This window comes from Cygnus olor, chromosome 3 (genome assembly GCF_009769625.2).
Source record: "Cygnus olor isolate bCygOlo1 chromosome 3, bCygOlo1.pri.v2, whole genome shotgun sequence".
NCBI classification, from domain to species: Eukaryota; Metazoa; Chordata; class Aves; order Anseriformes; family Anatidae; genus Cygnus; species Cygnus olor.
The window spans coordinates 100,887,762-100,906,861 of NC_049171.1; the positions used below are offsets into that span (position 1 = coordinate 100,887,762).

Genomic DNA, 19,100 nt, shown 5'->3' on the forward strand with positions numbered 1-19,100 from the left:
TCTGAAAGTTTGGCACTGCATCCATTGAAATCACTGAAGTTTGTGTTCTGCAGCCTAAAACTCCTGCAACCATGTCTAATTTTTACAAATGTTTTATTTTGACATCACAATTTAAAACATTTAGAAAAAACAGACATGGAGAACCTGTGAGTGATTATGCTAATGACATTTAAAGAGTAAATTTCATCTATATTTTCATATGTGGGAACTAAGAGACAGAGGGAGACGAGACTCCCTAAAGCCCAAAATCCCCAAAATATGTGGGTGATTGACTTAGGACTACAAAGCAGGTTGCATACACCTGGTACACACGTGATATGGCCTTCACAAACTACTAAAGCCTGGTTCCAACTTTTTCCTCAACAGTTTTGTGACACTCTTTCACATAGTGGCAATGTTTCTTTTGTAAATCTCTATAAAGCTTGTACCTGCGTGAGGGTGAGAAGAGCTGTTTGTCTTTCCAGTACCAAAATAATTCATTGAAGGCTAACTCATGTATTTTCAGGCAGAAACACCTGAAATCAGATGGAATTGCTTTTACATATCAATTTGTTGCACTGAGGCCGCAGGGAGCAAAACCAGCATCTGATGTTGTACATCCTCTGCAGCAGCGTACAGATGAGAGAGTAAAAATTGAGACAAAACGGAAAATAGTGAAGGGTCACTTTTGTTGGGCTTGCATGTAAAGAGTTGCCTCAAGAAACAATATGTACTTGTGGAATAGAAGGAATCTGCTTCTGGATGCTAAACCTGGGTGGTACACTTAGTAACTTAGGAATGCATAGCAACAGTTGTCTAACAACTGGAAATCAATACTATGGTAAATACCAATCTCTTAAAAAGAGACATTATTGTTACAAAAGAGGCAAAAAAAATGTTTTGGGCAAAATTCTGTATCCTTTTGTGCATCTGGCTTTGTCACAACAAAACAGCAGGCATGGAAGCTGCTTCCCCCTCCGTTTGCTCTCCAGCCTCCTCAGCAGCCTTCCGCTTCAGTAACATTTCTTTTACTGATAGTGAGCATAATGGATGCAGGGGCTTGGTACTGGGATCAGTGAAGTTCTCAGGATGGCTTCAGAAAGACTTAGATCAGATGTTCATGAGCTAGTGGCTCTATTTCTTAGCAGAAGTATGGCAGCAAAACATTACAGTGAAGTCTCCTAACTAGTAAAGCTGCTCTAATGAGTTGTACTATAGTATACGATAGTGCAGTGAAAAAAAGGAAAAAAAAAATACATAAAATTATCCTTATTGAGAAGAGTGAATAGAGAAAATAAAGGATAGAACAAAACTCCCTGTCGCTTATATAAAGTAATTTAGAAAAAGCAGTTTGATATCAGAGTTGCTAATATGAGGCTCCCTGAGGTTTCTTCAGTCCTCCTGTAAATAAAATGAGGACAGGTTTCAGTCCAAGCGAGCTTCAGGATCATGTCCAGTAATGATATTTTATGCACGCTTTGTGTTGTGCTGGTGTACACAGGCTCTAACAGACTTCACACCAGGCTGAAAGTGTTCAGCCAAAGAAGAGGTGCAGTTAGCTCTCTCATCTGCAGAGCATAGGGGAAAGGCAAATGGCGATATAGAAGTGTTCGTGAGCGAGGTAGTTCCTCTAAGTGAGTTACTCCAAGCTTTGCCTTGCAGAAGCTGATTCCAAGGGTTGTAGCCAGGCTTGCAAATCTGCAAGGGAGGCAGAGCCCCTGCCTGAGTGCCACACAGCCCTTCCTGAGCCTTTCTCTGCAATTAGGCAGTGCCAGGTGGCTACATCTGCCCTTTATTCTTGTCTTTCTTTCTCCTTTTACTGTGGCTGGAGCTGCAATCTGAGCAGAGGAGTGACATGGGGAAGGCCTGATCCCTATTCTGACCTGTTGAAGGCTGTGATTGTCTAGCTAAAGACTGAAAGGACAGTACTCTGCAGCGGGTCTCCTTGTTTGGTGGAAATGGTTGAAACTCTGCACCTAACTGCCAGCAAAAACTGGTGCTGTTTTGAAGCACCTTTTATTTTATATTTAATTATCTACAGGTAGATATCTGCAGATTTGAGGACTACCCTTTTTATTCCTTCCAGAATCTTCTAAGACACAAAAGTAAGACCTAAATATATATATATATCCCTGCTTTACTAAATTTATGTAAAAAACAAAACAACAACAACAACAAAAAACTATAGATTTAATATATTTTAGATAGTTTAAGCAGTGCATACTGTCTTACATACGACAAGGTTTCTTAAGCTTTATAAACTTTGTTTGTAAGCTATTAATGAACAGTGCTTCAGTAAAGCAATGCAAACATCATAGCTAGAATGGAAATAAACATCTTATCTTCTTGGCAAAATTATCATTACCCTGTACAGAGGAAAGCCCTCTGTAGTTGTCTTTGTTGCCACCACTGCTGCATTTTCTCCCCAGATAGCCCATTGTTTGCTGCACTCCCTCAGCAAGCTTTTTCATAGGACTTTTGGATGCCGGAACTTCATCTGATTAAATGCTCTGTACAGCACCTAACAAAATTAACTTCTTACCCTGAACAATGCTACCATGCTATAAATACCTAATGAGAAAAGGGATCTCGTAGTGTCAACCTGGAGTACTCACCCGAAGTTTTGTAGAAATTTCTCTATATTGGCACTGAGGTGAGAGTCGGGCTTGAGCACAACAGCTCTCTCACCTTGCCTTTTGTGGCATGAGAGAAGGACACAACGTTTTTGAACTTATTTCTGCAAAATTTGAGCACTCATAATTCCTGCTTACATCAACAAGAGAGGAGAGCACACAGCTCCTGGCACTAATTTCTGCCCTGCCCAGAAATTACCTTCAAGAGCCTCAAAATTGTCATTAAAATTCAATTGTTTCCCTTCACATTTACACATCCGCCCCTGGAAAAACAGCCATTGTGTAACTTCTGCCCCTCTCCCTGGAGGTGTTACCAGGAGGTTAACTCACAACGGGGATGGGAAGGTTGTAGCCCAAATGTTGACTGAAAAGACAGAGGCAAGAAAGTGAGTTTACCTTCAACCCCTCTGGCTCCAACACTGAACTATGTAATAATGTCAGTGTAGGATTTCATTGCTAGATTTTCACATTGGTTCTGCTTCTGTCTTGGCTACCATGCAAATATTTACTACTTTTTATTTTATTGCTGTTGCTTTATGACATGACCGCTTGGCCACTATTTCAAGAAAAAAAAATGCAACAATGCAACTTTTTTTTTTTTCCAATTTTTTATTTGATTAAATGTTGTAGATTTTCTTGATTAATAGGTCCCTAGCTAGTATAAACTGGTATGACTCCACTGATTTCACTAGAGCTACATCAGCTTTCACCAGCTGCATGCCTACTTTGTAGTATGTGGCTCTGACCAGCTAATTACTTTACCATAACACGGTATTCATATATAGTCATGGAATTTAAGGTTCTGACTGGTGTTAGGTAGTTAAATGTAAATAAGTATACTAGTCTTTAGAGTATGATCTTTTTCATTTTTCTCACCATTTTCTGTCACAAACAACCAAATTAAAACTGGTGTCCTCTCCTTCCCACCGGCCTCTTGGCTGCCTGCTAGGGGCCTGCAGGTATAAAACGAAGGATGGGTTTGGTATCAGCACATTTCACTTACAGCACTAGAAATGAGCATCTTTAATGCACCAAATAAGCTAAATGACAGGGGAATGCTTCCAGACGGCATTCCAGGGCTGTGAGGGCAACCCAGGAACCTGTGGTCCAACAGGCTTTGTAACACTGAACCATGCTGACTGAGGAAGGCCTCCCTGCATGCTTCTGTATACCATTTTTTACCTACATCTGTCACATCTTTGAAAGCACAGCTTTTTGCTGTGCCTGAGGATGTACTTATGCACTCTGAGAAGTCAGAAGACTTGCCAAACTTTGAAGGCTAGGGACTGTAAATGGGTGGCTAGCAGGGTCAAGATGGAGCTGAGGTCCTTCAGACCAAAATTATTTAAGGTCCAGTATTGACGTGTTCATCTTCTGACTTAACATAACAGGTGCCTCCTCTACAGGAAGTCCTGCAGTCTTAGGGAAAACAGTTCATACAGTGTTGGGTTTCCATAATGAAGCATCACAGGTGCTTTCTTCTTAACTGCAACAGTATCAGTCCCTCTGTCTTTATATAAAACATAGCAATTAAAGAAATCAAGTTCAGGGATGAAGGGTTTCATGTTTCCTCTTCTTCCAGTCTATAAACTATTCTATGTGTAGGCTTCTTCCGCTCTTCCTTTTGAAGCTCCACCATCAGCGTTTAAGGTTATTCAGGCCAAAGAAAAGGAGCAACAGGGAGCATGACTGCAGCCTGCTGTGACAACACTGAATTATGTGGGGTAATCCTGGATCTCTGGCTTCCAGGACTCCTTTAGCATTCATACATTGAGAATAAAACACATTAATGGGCTTTTGAGAATTCCTGAGATATGACCTGGATCATAGATAGAGCCTAACTGCCATTAAACATAATACCTTCTTGGCAGCCATTCCTCCTGTGCATCCTCTGCCTTTAAGATCTATTTTGGAGAGGGAAGAGGCATTTTGGAAATCTTGTAATCAGCCCCTGGCTACAAAGGAATCAGGCCCACTGCAGGCTGTTTTATCCTGTGCTTAGCATCTTGTATGTATGGTATGTGAAAGGGGAAGAGGGCTCAAACACCATTTGTACTTTAAATAACTGTGCCAGTAGTTACACAATCCATAATGTTTGTATTTTCACTAAATGCAGTGTTTGTGACTAACTTCTAGAAGAGCAGAAATGAGATACAGTTCTAGTATTGGTTCAGACTGGGCCAGCCCTGTACCACAGCCCATCTGTCAAGGGCATCAGGAAAGGTGCCAGTGAGCATCATACAATTTGTCTGCTACATATATAGAGTATCAGCACTTGCTCATGGCACTTTAGCAACTTCCATCTATGTCAAGGAAGACAAAGTCTGATTCCTTTACTACTTAATACAGTTGGTTCAAGTTTCTCCAACACTTGGCTCAAATCTTGTTAGAAGTCAGGCTGCAAAAGTCAGGAGGTGAACTTTCTTATTCCGCGAGGACTTGGATCCAACATTAGGTGAGGGCCCCACCCTGATCCTAATCTCTGATAAATATACTTTTCAACGTTGCGTTACTGCTAGTGTGTGAGCCAAATGTCTACACCGATATTTATGTTCAGCCAAATGGAAGCTCATTTTTTTTTTTTTCTTGATTTATAAGTATGTTATGTTTTACAGACATGAGTAACCCATGTGGGATATCTTTCCCACAGAGTAAAACCAATGTAAATTCACATGACTCAGGGATTTGTTTCAGTGCTCGTGTATAAACTCTCATTAGAAATGATTACGCTTGAAGATCAAAAGAAAAGTACACTTGCTTGTATTAATGTTTAATGCATAATTCACATTGTTAGAACAAAAAACAAAACAGTCAGTGGTTGTTATGACAAATATTAAACATTGGCACTACTAACCAATTCCCAGAGAGGATCCTTCGTTTCACGGCACTGGCTGTGTGCTGATATTTCCTCTTGCATCTGTTATGCCGTTGTCTCTGAGACCTCTACATTTTAAAGACCTCTTCCTTCCCTACAGGGATCAGCAATCCCCCTGTACTAGCACGAGCGGGGCAGACCCGAGACACCCTCTCACTGCAGGTGGCTCCTGTTTCCGGAGAGCTCTCAGTGGCAGCAGCGTACAAGAATCTAATCCAGTTGTTGACACAAGTGTGATTTTAGATATGGCATGTTCCCGTATGGTCCAAAGCTCTCCTGGCCTTCAATCTCAGCCTACTTTCAGCCTTACTATCAAGACTAGGCCCATGTTCGACATTACTCAACACAACAGGATTAAAGAGCTTGATTTTTACCTTCCTTGTTCAATGCTTTCTTTCTTACCAGGGAGCTTCATACTTAAATAAGCAGGCTAAGCATGAGGGAGGTGTATGTGAAATCCATTCCCCATATCCTTCAACCAAGACCAGCACAGTAGAGCAAAGCCATGCACATAATCACAAATTGAGCTTAAGAAGAATCACATTTGCAGAATCAATGCCTGTTACATGGAGTAGAAAGGCTGCTCAATGTATATATAGGAAGATCCATGGATACCCTCTGCCTTCCCACACCTTACAGTCTTTCACACAAAGTAATTTTTTTTCCACATATCTTCATAGCTTTTATTGAATTTTTCTATGCCAGTGTTTAAATTTGTAACACCTAGCTTTTATATTTATGCTTCTCTTTGGAACTTCACTGTTTTACTAGCCGAGCTTACATCACTTCTTTCACATCTAATTTTTTTTTTCCTCAAAAAAATGAGTTTGAAATGTAGGAGCCTTAATTCAAGTCAAAGAGTCACCTGTCTTCCAAGGAAGGTCTGTGGCCCAGAATGACATTTGAAGAGCTTTCTGCTTGGCATGAAGGTGCAAAAAAAATTTCCCTTTCTCATTATCGTTTTGGTAATTTTCCTGTACACCAGTAGTGACACAATACACCTAATTCAGAGCCCTCCTGTACCCATTCAGAACAAATAACTGCCTGAGACTGAGGTAGGCCCTTCCTGAATCAGGTCTCTAAACAAACTGTGAAATTAGCTTCCTGTTCCTAAGGTGCCTCCTGAGAGCCCCATTGTTCTGCAAGCCATCCTGTGCAAGTTTGCGAGGTTCCTCATGCAGGAACTAGTATTGTTGCATTATAAAGGGTGCTTCACATAGACACTACTGCTTTGAATGGCATGTAGTCAAAGTACAAGCAGATCATGGCTGTTTAAGAGGACATAGCAGACCTTTGGGTTTTGTTTTCCTTTTGTTAACAACCTACTCAAAAACCTTACGATCAAGAACCTGGTATTTTCTCCAGTAGAGAGCTGAGAATGTACTCAGAGTACACATTGTTTATTTTTTTTGGTGGTGGTGTGGGTTGGTTTTTTTTTTTTTGAAGTGCACATGGAATTGCTGTCCTTGACTTGATCATAAGTGCACAGCCGTTGTGAGGTTTCTGTTAAGAAAAACCTGTAATGAATTAAATATGCCTCGCAAGGAAAGAAGTAGGTCAAATGTTGAGCTAAATTAACCTTATGTTATATAGAAAAACTACATTGTGTTGTTTTCACGTGTGCAACTTTGGACTCGTCTACACACAAAATTATTCCAAAACTCTAACTAGCTACACTGCGATAATTACTCTCGACTAAAACCATGTGCAGACAAATTTTATGCCAGCGTAAGAATTCACTTTCTTGAATTCTCTTAATCCACTTTAGAAGTGGATTAAGTGAAACCAGGAAACAGCTCTGTCATTCCAGAATGAATGAGCCACCTGGGCACAGTTCTGCTTTACATTCAGACTCTACCTTAATCCAGCACAATTTTGCTGGGCTGAGAGACTCTTAAGATATATCTACATAGCAAATGAACTTGTGATTATAGACATACCAACCTTTCTTTTACTCTCGCTGGCGTGAGTAACAGCAGTAATGAAAGATGGTGGCAGACTCTTCAGTGTAGCCTATTAACTGAAGCATACATGCAGAAAGCCTTCTGGTTGTGAACAACCTATGCTGAAATCCACCTCATCACGCCCTCACTTCAGATACTACGCACGTCCCTGTACTGATGGCAGGGTGGGAACGCCTCTCTACATCTCTGGTGTGTATACACACCAAAAATTGCATATGCGATAGGACTGTGCAGCTGAACTAAATGGAAAACAGGTGAATTTAACTTCAGAGGTTAATCACATTGGAGGAGATGCATGGCTCACACATTTTTAATATACACACCTTTGACAACCAAATAGTGTCAGCTGTGCGACTGCATAGGCCAAATTAAATATGCTGCAGACAAGCACAACTCAGTTGATTTCACTAGGGCTGAATTTGGCTCCATAGGCGAGTTCTTGCTTATTTGACTAATACTTGTTTTGTTGCCTATCTGCTCATTTCTTTTAATGAAATTAATGCACTTTAATATTCCTTTCAATGCATTCCAAAAATGGCAATTTGATTAACTAATTTGATTAACTAATTCCCTTTTAAAATTGTAACAATCACAAGTAAAATCTCACTGTTATGAGAGGTATGGAACAACTGCAAGTGGCATCTTGGGTAGCTCTGCCATAACCTTCATCTTTTTAAACAAATTCCCCACATCAATCAGGAGAGCCTTATTTTAAAATGAATGGCAAAATATAGACAACAATCAGCGCTTTTCAAGTCTACCAAAAATGTACAGGTAATGTACCCTCTGCTTTGCTGAGCTCTGTTGAGACAGTATACTTAAGACAAACAAAAATTTAGTCTAAATGCTGCTCAAAACAGAAACATTAGACAAACTTGTCTTGATAGCCAAGCCAGAAAGCACCTCGAGCAGCTTGGGTTAAAAATAAAAAGTACTTTCAATTTCGCTCTCCTTAAAATGGTGCTTGGACTCCCTAATATTCTGAGAAAGACTTTTTTTTTTTTTTTCCCCCCCAGTTAAAAAGCAAAGTCTTTTTCCAGTGGGAATAGACGATCTCAGCATTTAAAATAACGTGCTGCTCCAGAGTACTGAGTCTGGCAACAGAAAAGGTTTATGCATTTATGTTAGCTTCTCCCTGACTTTATCTTCTTAAAAAAACTGGAAGAGCAAAACTTGATTAGTAACAATATTAAACAAAGGCAATTTTCCCTTTTATTATATTTAAATGAGGAAAATGAAAGTGTTGATGCTAATATTAAAGATGAACAGATGTAGCTGCAAAAATAATTTAGTTTCAGCCCTGTTGTGTGTTCCTTTGTGAACTCCATCGTGCTAGCTATGTGTATATTGTGAGTCCTCGTCAAAATAGGTGGCAAGAAATGCAGCATGGCATGGAGAAACTTGACTTTGGGCTTTCCTGAGCGCCCTGTGGTCAGCGTGCAGATGCAGTTTGGGATATTAAAAGTGTGTGTACGTAACAACTTAGCTTTAGCTGAAAAGGCACACAAGCCTGCGCCACCATGGATACCTAGGAGTGAGGCCTAGCTCTGGAAATACTTTTGCACAGGAGTAAATCCACACATCTAAAGGCCCCTGAATTCACATATACTTACAGGATTTCCCTTGTAAGAGTCCAAAACCCAAGGAAAGATATCCAAGCGTGTTGCCAGCCCCTGTCCCTGCTCATAACAATGCCCTGGGCACGCAGGTGACCGTGCCGGTGGCGGCAGGCCTTGTCTCCCTGTGTGGTGGCACAGGGTGCTTTGGGACACAGCTGCACCCCAGCAGCAGGGCGTGAGAGTGGGCTGCACACCCCCAGCTCAGCCTGACACCATTTCACCAGCGACCTCCATGCCACGGCCCCTTCTGCCCTGGCCCACAGGCTGCACAAACGGAGCCCGCATCCACCCGGCTGCCATACCAGCCTACACCGCGGGAGCTCGGGGCTGATTTGGGGGGCCCTGGCCTCATTTGCAGTGCCTTTGGGGTGTTTTATTTTTTGCCCTAATTCCATTTCCCCCCCGCACGGACATGGCGGGCTGGCAGCGTGTGCGTGGCAGCGTGTCGCCGGGCGTGCTGTCCCGTCGAAGCGCATCCGGGCTGGTGGAGGGTGGCAGCCCCGCCACCCTCATTTCGGTGGTTGGTTTTTTTTTTCTTTTTTTTTTCTCTCCCCCCCCCCCTTTTTTTTTTTTTTTGCGTGTGTGCTTTATTTCTCCAGGTGGGACGTGGCGGTGCCCAGCGAGGCTGGCCTAGCGCTGATCGTCACCCTGAAGGTAAAATGAAAGACAAAAAGATGAACGCATGCCTGCTCCCCCGCGCCCGCCACCATCGCCGGCCGGCAGCCCCCGCCGCGCGCCGGATTTCCTGCCTCGGCTTTTTTTTTTTTTTTTTTTTTCCCCCTATCGTTTCGCCGAAAATAAAAAAAAAAAATAAAATAAAAAACCCCGCATGCAGAGAAACGTGCACGTACCCGGTAAACGAGCCCAAGCAAAAAACCCGGCCGCTTCCCCCTTCTCCTGCCAAGTTATCATTGAGAAAACAGCCAGGCGGAGTGACGTCCCGGGTCAGGCCGAGTGCGGAGCGGCGCTACCAAGGCGGCAGGGAGGCCCGGAGCCGCCAGCGGGGCCGGGGCCGCGGGGCCGGGGCCTCCGCCGCCCGCCCGCCGCCGCCCTCCGCCCGCCGGGGCCGCCCCCGCCGGGGCCGCCCGCCCCGCGCCCCCCTCGCCCCCCGCCGCGGCTCCCCGCCGCCCGAGCCCGCCGGCGGCTCCCCCCTCGGCGGCGGAGGTCGCGGGAGCCCGGCTGGAGGAGGCGTGTGTAAAGATTTTGCAATGTCCCTGCATGGTGTTGTAGACTTTGCGAGCAAAGAAACCGGCTTCGGCTTCTTTGAAAGCCCCGGCGACTCACCTGACTAGCCTGCCTGCCTGCGGTGCCGAGCGGACCAGGTAACGCCGGGACCCCCCTCCCCCGGCCGCTGACATTGCGGCGGGGGCGGCGGGCGGCGGCCGGCAGCGCAACCCCCCCCCCCCCCAAAAAAAAAAAAAAAAAGAAAAAAAAATCCAAAACCTTGGGAACCGGCAGCGCTCCCCCCCTGAAAAAACCCAAACCTTGGGCACTGCACTTGCCCCGAGTTCCCCCCCCAAAGCCGCCCCTCCAAGCCTGCACCCCACCGTGGTGTTGGTCTGTCGGGCAATGATTGAAAATTATTGGGGTGCGGGGGGTGAATTTTATGATTTATGATTATTATTAGGGCATTTATTCCCCGCCCTTCCTGCCGACCCCGCAGGTCTCCCCCCTCGTCCCCACCCCCCCCCCCCCGGCCGGGAGCGCCGGGGAAGTGAGGAGGCGAGAGGGAGCCCGGAGTTTGGGGCCGGGGTCCCGGGGTGGCGGCGGGCTTCAACTTTAACCCGGGGGGGCTGGCCCCGGCCCCGGCCCCCTGCCCGGCCCGCCCCGACCGCCCCGTCCTCGGGGGGGGCTGCGGCGGGGCGAAGTGCGGCAAGTCGTCGGGTATGGGGGGGCTGAGCCCGGCCCAAGGGGTCTCTGCCCCCCAAAACCCAGCGCCCCCCCCCTCAGGCCCTCGGAGGTGTTTTATTTTATTTTATTTTTTTTTTTTGGGGGGGGGAGGGGAAGTGAGGCGCTGGGTCCGCGTGCTGGCCGCTATAGCCGGGGGCAGGGCTGGGGAGCGGGGGGCGAGCAGAAAGGAGCCGAGGAGCGGGGAGGGCAGGTGGGTGGCAGCGTGGGCAGGGCTCGCCTTTCCCTCCCGCAGCCCCCCCGGGCCGGCCTGCAGCGGGGGGGCTCCAGCGCTGGCAGCCGAGCGCAGCCTCGCAGGCAGGGGCTGACCCCCACGCCTCACACCGCCGGCCGGGAGGGAAACCCGAGCGTCCTCTGCAGAAAACCACCCAAGTTTGAAGCGTTTAGTAGCAGCCCTCTCTTAAATGCGAAGTGCAAAACTTATCCGATGCATTTTTATTTTTACCCCCTTCCCAGCTTTATTCCAGAGCACAAAATGTTCCCGTGTAGCACACATGCAGTCAGTCGCTGCTAGGATGGGAGTAGTTCACAATCTAACCTACATTAGCTTATACATGGTGCGCGGGTTGCGTTTGCTCTGCAAATATGCCAGGGCTGAGAATGACGAAATGACTCATATGGTTGTGTTCCTCCTTGCCTCGAGAGTATCAAGGTGGCCCTTGTTCTGCGTGCTGGGGGGCTGGGGAGGGGAGGGGGCGGTTAATGCCTCCGCTGGAATCTGGCAGGTCTCCTTTTAGAGGACTTTCCAGTTTAAAATGTGCCAGGGGCAGAAGAAGGTAAACATGACATTCAGCGTGCTCATTATCAAAATAAGGAAAAACAAATCGATTGCATTAACTGTGTGTGCAGTATCACGGTTATTCCATAGTATTCCCCCCCTCCTCCCCGAAATTAAAAGGTTGCCACTGGAGTGCTGTGTCCCTATCTCCAACCTAGCACCACTTATTACTGCAACGGCATTTCAATATTAAGTGATCTTGGAGATATTTCATCTTTCATTTTGAATCCTGAATTTGATTCAGCATTAGAATGTCAGGGCTGCAAGATAAGGTATAACAAACTAAGTAGACAGCTGAAGGGCTGCCGGTGAAGGTGCTGCTGAGAAGGATGTCTTGGGCCGTTCGCAGTAACCTTGTTTACAGGGACGATTCGATTGCAACCTGAATTTCAGAGAGAGCCTGCCTGGACTAATGCCTGTGTGTTTGAAACTGATCACGAGTGTCTTGCACTGTAAACCCTCTCTCTGCCTGCATCGCGTACTCACTAAAACTTTTCTGGAAGGTTGTTATGATTTTCTGATATGAAAATTAAGATGTTTTCCTAAGAGGAACACTGCTCTTTGAACTGGTGTACATTAGCAACAAAGTATTCATGAGGTTTGATTTTTTTTTTTTTTTTTTTGCCTCTGATGTGTGGGGATCAGTAGTTACACCGGTCGTTTTAACTTTACGTATAAGGCTTTGATTTATTATATTTAAGTCTCAGCAGTTTTGGATGTATTTTACAGCACACGAAGTCAGTTCAAGTCAGCATGTGAAAAGACGTACGTTGTAATGAGGAACAACTCTGTCGTGGTCTGCTCAATTTTTGTTTTCTTTTCTTAAAGCTGTTCCAGGAAAATCACGTGCATTTAGAGAGTGGGTGCTAAATGCCAGCAGCCACATTAATGAAGAAAAAATGCTGTCGAAATACTTTGGAATAATAAATAGGATATGTAATGGTCAACCACAAGATAAAAATTTTACACAGTGTTTTTATGGCTCTAAATTGGCTGCATTGTAAACCAAGCTTACTACTCTATTAAGTCATCATACTTTTCAATTATTTAAGATTTCTAGCCAAGCTATCTAATATCGTCTTCATTGTGCATATCAGAAAATTATATATAAGGTTGTAATTCCTTGTTGTTAGTCTGTGAGGGCTTTGTTGCAGATCGGGGTTTAATTTTGACTTATCAGGACAAATATTACAAAGCATGCACGCAGGAAAATGATATGGAAATAGCCCCAGTCCTATGGAATGGGGATAGTTACAGCACTGAAATGTACCTAATACAATTTGAGATCCACTCACTAAGAAACCTTGACAGTATCTGCCTTCCAGGTACTGTGCATTTGGAAATACTATATCTCCATTTAAATGCAGATCTTCAGTTTTCTCCAGGGGGCAGTTGGCAAACCTTTCGATTGAACCACTAGTACTAGAAAAACTAACTGCAGATTTACCCATGAACAAGAGACCCTTTCAAGTCTGCCTGTTTGAAATAATGATTTTAAAATTTCCTAATATTGCAATTTTAGATTGATTTTAAATGCCTTTTCAGAAGTCACACAAAAGGAATGCTGCCTTTACTCCAAGTAGCACAATGTTTGCACACTTATTTAGCAGCCTTAAGAGAGAGAACATTACAAGCAAGTGCTTTGTTTTTTGCATGGCTATTGTGTATGCATGTGAGTTTTGTCAAATGGACAGAGCAGTCTTGCTTTGATTTTGACCTAGATTCCTCCCGATTCTTCCTATACAGCTAGTACCTGCATATTTCCTGCTGTGAAAATAGGAGAACAACTGTTGATGCTATCTGGCAGGGGCTGCGTGGGCAATGGACACTCACATCCAGTGAACTCCCCTCCTCCTTGAAGACTTCATTATTAATGGGTACACTGGTGCTACGGTTAGAAGGGGGTGCAAGCAAATATTCCCTCTCGTGTGATTTTTCATTCTTTGAGACTCTGATTCAAAGGAAGAGAGAAAAAAATGGGTGTAGTGAGTTTGTTTCTCTTTCCCTGTTGGGCACGCACATTTTGCACACTTGCGCTGGTGAACAGGACCATGTTTTACTTAAAACAAGTCTCAGGGCCATCTTATTCCATAGTCACTTGAACCTCAGTGCCAGTAGGTGTCAGTCCTCCTTCGAGGGGCTTGTCCCACCCAGTCCAATTTCCGTACTGTTTGCTAGATATCCAGTTGGCAGTGCAGCCCAACCCTGGGACGTGGGGAATGGGAGCTACCTCTTGGGGTGAAGGCAGCACGAATGGCCTGGTGCAGGGGAGATAAAAGATCCTGGCCTTTTCCTGACCAGTACTAGGTGCTGCATGCATCCATTGCTCTCTCTCTCTCATCCTGAGCATCTCTCAGGATGCTACCCTTGTCCCTGTGCCAAGCTGCAGAGATAGCACCCATATTATGCTTACCTGTTAATGGCATATAACCCATTGGCTTCAGTACCCTCGAGAAATCACGCACTTCAGCCTCTGCGTGGAGTTTGGGCAGATCTGGAAAGTTGAAGCTCATGTGCACCAGCATTAGTGGCAGAGGTCCCATTCAGCTTAATTGATGGTGCTATCAACATCTGCAGGTTTGCATTTCTGGTGGAAGCTATAACAGGATGGACTTCTTAAATGAGCTTTTTGCACACTGAGGTTGAAAGGAAAGTTGAGCCTGATGCATTAACATTCTGTCTGTATCATTCTTTTGATATCAGTTGAATTTCTACAAACGGGCAGAAGTAGGCATGAGAAGGAGATTAGGAGACGAGCTCTTCACAGACGCATGCTTTTTGTTGGTATACCGATCAGTGAAGATGCTCCTTCGCTGGAAACCTTGTTCTAAGTCAAGTCTTGGCATGCACAAACCTGAACATGCATATACAAGCTGAGCAGGGCCTATCCTGTGTAACACAATTTTTGCCTTTAATATCTGAGTAAGATCTCATATTGTAACTCAACCATTAGGGGAAAAGAAAATGGAACTTTCTCAAACAGCTTTTCTGTTGGGGAATCTAGTGGCAGTTGCTTTGAAGCATGTGTAATTGATTATCATACATTTATTTTAAAAAGGAGACATAACAAGGAATCTAACATGATGTTTTGGAATATATCTTCTCCCCACAATGTTCTTGAGGGAAATGTAAGGTTGCAGGCATCATTTCATGCCCTGTATGTTTTTGAACATAAATCAAAGAAATTGTTGGAGAGTTATAGATGTTCATAGCAACTGTAGCTATAATAAACACATGCAGTATATATTTTCCAGGCTATTTTGTATGGGTGAAAAGCTGAAGCTGGCATTTTGTACGAACAATTCAACTTAATCACTGAAAATTTATTTCCTAGTTAGTGGGGATTACCAGCGTAGCATGAAGTCGTACACCTTGGCTTAAGTACATCTGGTTGTGAAGCCTTGGTTAAAATTGGGAATGGATTTAAATTGGATCTAGACACCTTGAATGAATTATTTCAGATGTCACATTTATTGTGATGCCTCCATGGCAATATTTACATCTATATTATCACTTATATTGGTTTCAAAATATGCTGGATGCTTTAGGGAGCAAATAAAAGACAAGAACAGTATGAACACCCCCACCCCCTGCACACAATTTTAATTGCACACATAGTACAAAACGTGACTATAGTAAGTAAAACAGGAAGGAGAATCCTGACTGATCAGGTGGTGCAGAGCTGCAGGTTTGAACAACACGGAGCTTAGGCATACAAGTCTCTGGGTGATTGCATTAATTTTGTTTTAAAGTCTTAATAGATGAAAATGGACAACTGACTTTTGCGGAGGAATTTCCATGAGAGGAGGATAGAGACTTGAGTGAGGATGAGGGAATTGTTCCTTTCACCAGCAAGGACCCAAACGTATTAAACTGTTATAGAAAGAAAATCCAGTAGTTGCAGTTAGTGTGTATATGGACAGCATGGGGATAGGACACATTCAGGATCTGTGCAGAAATTAGATAGGTCTGAATGAACCGAGTTTGGGACTTGATGTTCAAGCAAAATGCTGAGTTTCTGAATAAAAGAGGTAGGGCTGTTTCGTGGAGTCTGGCTTTCCAAGCACTTTCAGGTGTAGCCCTCACTACTCTATGTATTCTTATTGCAGTCAGAGATGGATAAATAAAAATGGTATCGCTGCTGAAAATTCGGAGACTAGCTAAAAGGTCTGACTTTTAAAAGTGTTATGGTGTGTCTGTTGGACTTGTGTTTTATTGTGGTTACTTTCAGTAATTCTTTTTTTATTACAATAGCCAGAAATCCCTTTTTAAAAGAGAAAGGTGATATATTATTGCTCGGCTCCTGGAAACAGGGTTTTAAAATACGCAACAACTGAGAATTTGCACCATTTGTTTGTAGTATTAGTCTTCAAAGACATCCTCAGCAGGCAGTCATTTAACTTTAGGACCTGTCTGAGTTAAATAAGAGAGCTTTGTAGATGGTCGCGGCTGATGGAAGTAAGGAAGGCCTGGCCTGGTCCACCTGTGGCACTGGTACCACCCTGGAGGAGCAGGCCGTGGGGTTGCTTTCCAAGTTGGTTTCCACCCTTTCCCCTGGACTCGGGTGGAGGAGGGCTGGAGGCATACAGCCTCTGACACTGCGTACGCTCAGAACTGGCTTCCCCTTCTTCATTTCTCTCCTAACTCTTGCTCCCCATCCTCTCCAAACAGTTTTTGTGTCCTCTCCTTAACATCTGGGCTGCCTTTTGCTGTCCTCTGAAGGCTGGAAAATGGACTTTGGGTTGTGACTGCACTCCTTGCCTTATACCACTCTGTGAAAACAAAACTCAGTGAGAAAGCCAGAAATGGGTTAATAAAGAAAAATAAGGTGTTAATAAGGAAAAACAGAAGGTTGCAGGTTGAGGTATAGTTGGGAAGACTACGAGAAGAAATATTTTTGCGAATCCTGTGTCACCTGTGGTTGGGATCAGTGTGCATTTTTAAAAAAGAGTTGAAGGAGCAGTGTCCATGGATCCATAGTTGTGATGGATGTGACAAGATTGTGTAGGAGAGGTAAGGAGAAGCAGAATCTGTCCTTGAGAGGACATCCTCTGGCTTTGACAAGTTCTAGTTTGGTGGGGGTAGGGCAGCTGCATGGGGCTGGATTACTGTTCTTGTGCAGAATTTGGAAGATTCAGACATTCTGTGTAGACACGGGTATTTAGGGGCTCTCAGTGAGGAAACTTCATTCACTGAAATTCCTCTCCAATGGGATTTTACTGGTTGTCTTAAATGAGTGTCTTGAATTCCACCTGCCAAAAAGAGCTTGTTTTACTTTGTGCTGAATTTCTAACAGGAAAAAGAAAACAAAAAAAAAACAAAACAAAACCTTTCCTGCCGAATTACGGCCAAATGAGACCAGGTGGACAAAGGTTGAGAGCAAAGTATGTAAAGCCTGGGCAGCAGGTTGGGTACTGGAGCACAGAGAGCAGGTTGTCCAAGGTCACTGCCGCTCTTATGGCACAGCTCGGAGCTGGACTCAGGAGTCCAGGTTTTAGTCCATTACCTCTCTCCGACATGCAATCCCTGTCTCACAACTTGAGCAACGGAGGCAGAGAAACCTTGCTTTTGCAACGTGCATTACATTTAATGGCTCTGGTTTCAGCATGGAAAGGAAAGGTGATGTGTTGAAGGTTACAGCCAGTCAGTGGCAGAGGCTGGAAAGGGCCCAACTCCACCGCTGGGGTGGCAGTTCCCTTGCTTGCCCTGTCTCTCCAGGGTGAAGATGTATGTTTCTTGTTGGTACTTTTTTAATCCAAGGACATGAACTATGAGTACCCCTGAAAATTGGGCCAGAACCCCTCATACTTGTTTGTGCTTGCGAGTGTGCACGCGTGTGCAACGTGCGTGCTCAGACATTGTGCGTGAACAGGTTCTCAATTATTTTCCTGTTTGAATCACTGAGCCTGCTGTCTTGATGTACTGTCAGTTTTGCTTTCTGCCCTTTGGAATAAAGTTCAAAATATTAAAGAAATAACACACGATATATTAGGAGCTAGAATAGTCATAGCGCCCAAGGGGAAAAGAGGGTGGTGAATAATCTGTCTTAAAAATACCCAGAAAAAAACCTTAGCTACTCCTAACCAAACTCCGTGGTTGTGCACTTGTAAAGGGCACTCTTCTGAATTCTGTTTCTTAGGGTTGCTGGTTATCCTGTGGGGAGAAGTAAGTCCCTCCTGGAAAGAAGCTCTGGACACGGGTGCGGGGGACATGTGGTCACGTTTATTCTTCTGAGCATTACCCTGGGCTAAGTGCTGAGGCAATTAAATTGGAATTAATTGTTGATAATTATTTAAAATCAAACGTTGCTTCCTGGTTTAGGAGCTGAAGCAGCTCTAAGTAGATGTATTTTTAAATGTCACTTTTCTGGTTTTATTAGTTCACATGGACACCAGTAAGAGCTGCAGGAGCAGCCCCAGGTTCTGCCCGCCCATCCTTAGTGCTGGGGTGCTGAGCTGTGGGCTGGGATGGTGCTGGCAGATGCTTGGAGTCACAGCGTGACCTTGGTCAGAATCCCAAACTTTGCCAAATTTGGGCCACGGGGCTCCACAGTTCTGGTCCAACAGGGGACCATGTTAAAAGTGTTAAAAAAAAATGGATATTAGATAGAAGAATCAGCCTCCTCCCCCTCCCCAAATCTGTTGGTTTGTATTCTGTATCAGAATAAAAAACGGCTGGGGCATGTGTGACTGATGCAGGGCAGGTTTGGGATGAATTTAGGATAAACGAGATGCCCATTGCACTTATTTAGCAATTCTAACGCATAAAATGCTTTTGGGTGCAGCTAGCAGCTCCTCATCTGCAATCAGGGTAAAGCAAAAGATATAGAGGCAAATTCTGCAGTTTGTAGTCCTGACACAGGCAAAACCTCCTTTTACAGCAAACGAGACTTTTTTTGCTTGTGTTGTGTCAAGCAAGGATTTCAGATCAGTATTAATAGAAATAATAGAGTAAAACTACAGTTTCAGAAGTCCTGCAGGACATGCAGCAAGCCCCAGTGATTCGGACTGGGTGAAGTTGTCAAAGGTTGCTCTGCTCTCCAGAGCCTGGCAATAGCTCCACTGAAATGTGATGCCATTGGTTTTCAGCAAAGGTTTCTTTCTGCAGGGCTGCAAACAGAGATCAGCTGCTACTGTGTATACACAACTAGGGAGCAAATCAACCAGCACGTTTAAGCAGCCTTTTTAACCCCGAGACTTTCCAAGATTTCTTCTTCACACAGGAAGTTTCCTTTATATTGTCAGATTTAGCACTTTGCTCATGTAATGAGATCAGAGCTAGGATCACTGCTGCACAGTAGAAAGACTTCCTTAAGACATTTGTCCTTGAAACTGCACCAAACTC

At 44.3% G+C, this 19,100-nt stretch overlaps 1 protein-coding gene across 2 annotated transcripts in view; it reads left to right on the top strand.

Annotated features, from left to right (window-relative positions):
- The first annotated feature begins 10,237 nt into the window (after positions 1–10,237).
- Positions 10,238–19,100, top strand: part of ESRRG (estrogen related receptor gamma) — a 385,005-nt gene continuing 376,142 nt past the window's right edge. Inside the window, exon 1 of one of the 2 annotated variants that reach the window (XM_040551124.1) lies at positions 10,238–10,392. The gene's annotated coding sequence lies outside the window, so the exon portion shown is untranslated. The remainder of the gene's footprint in view (positions 10,393–19,100) is intronic. The other variant, XM_040551125.1, reaches the window with a different exon arrangement.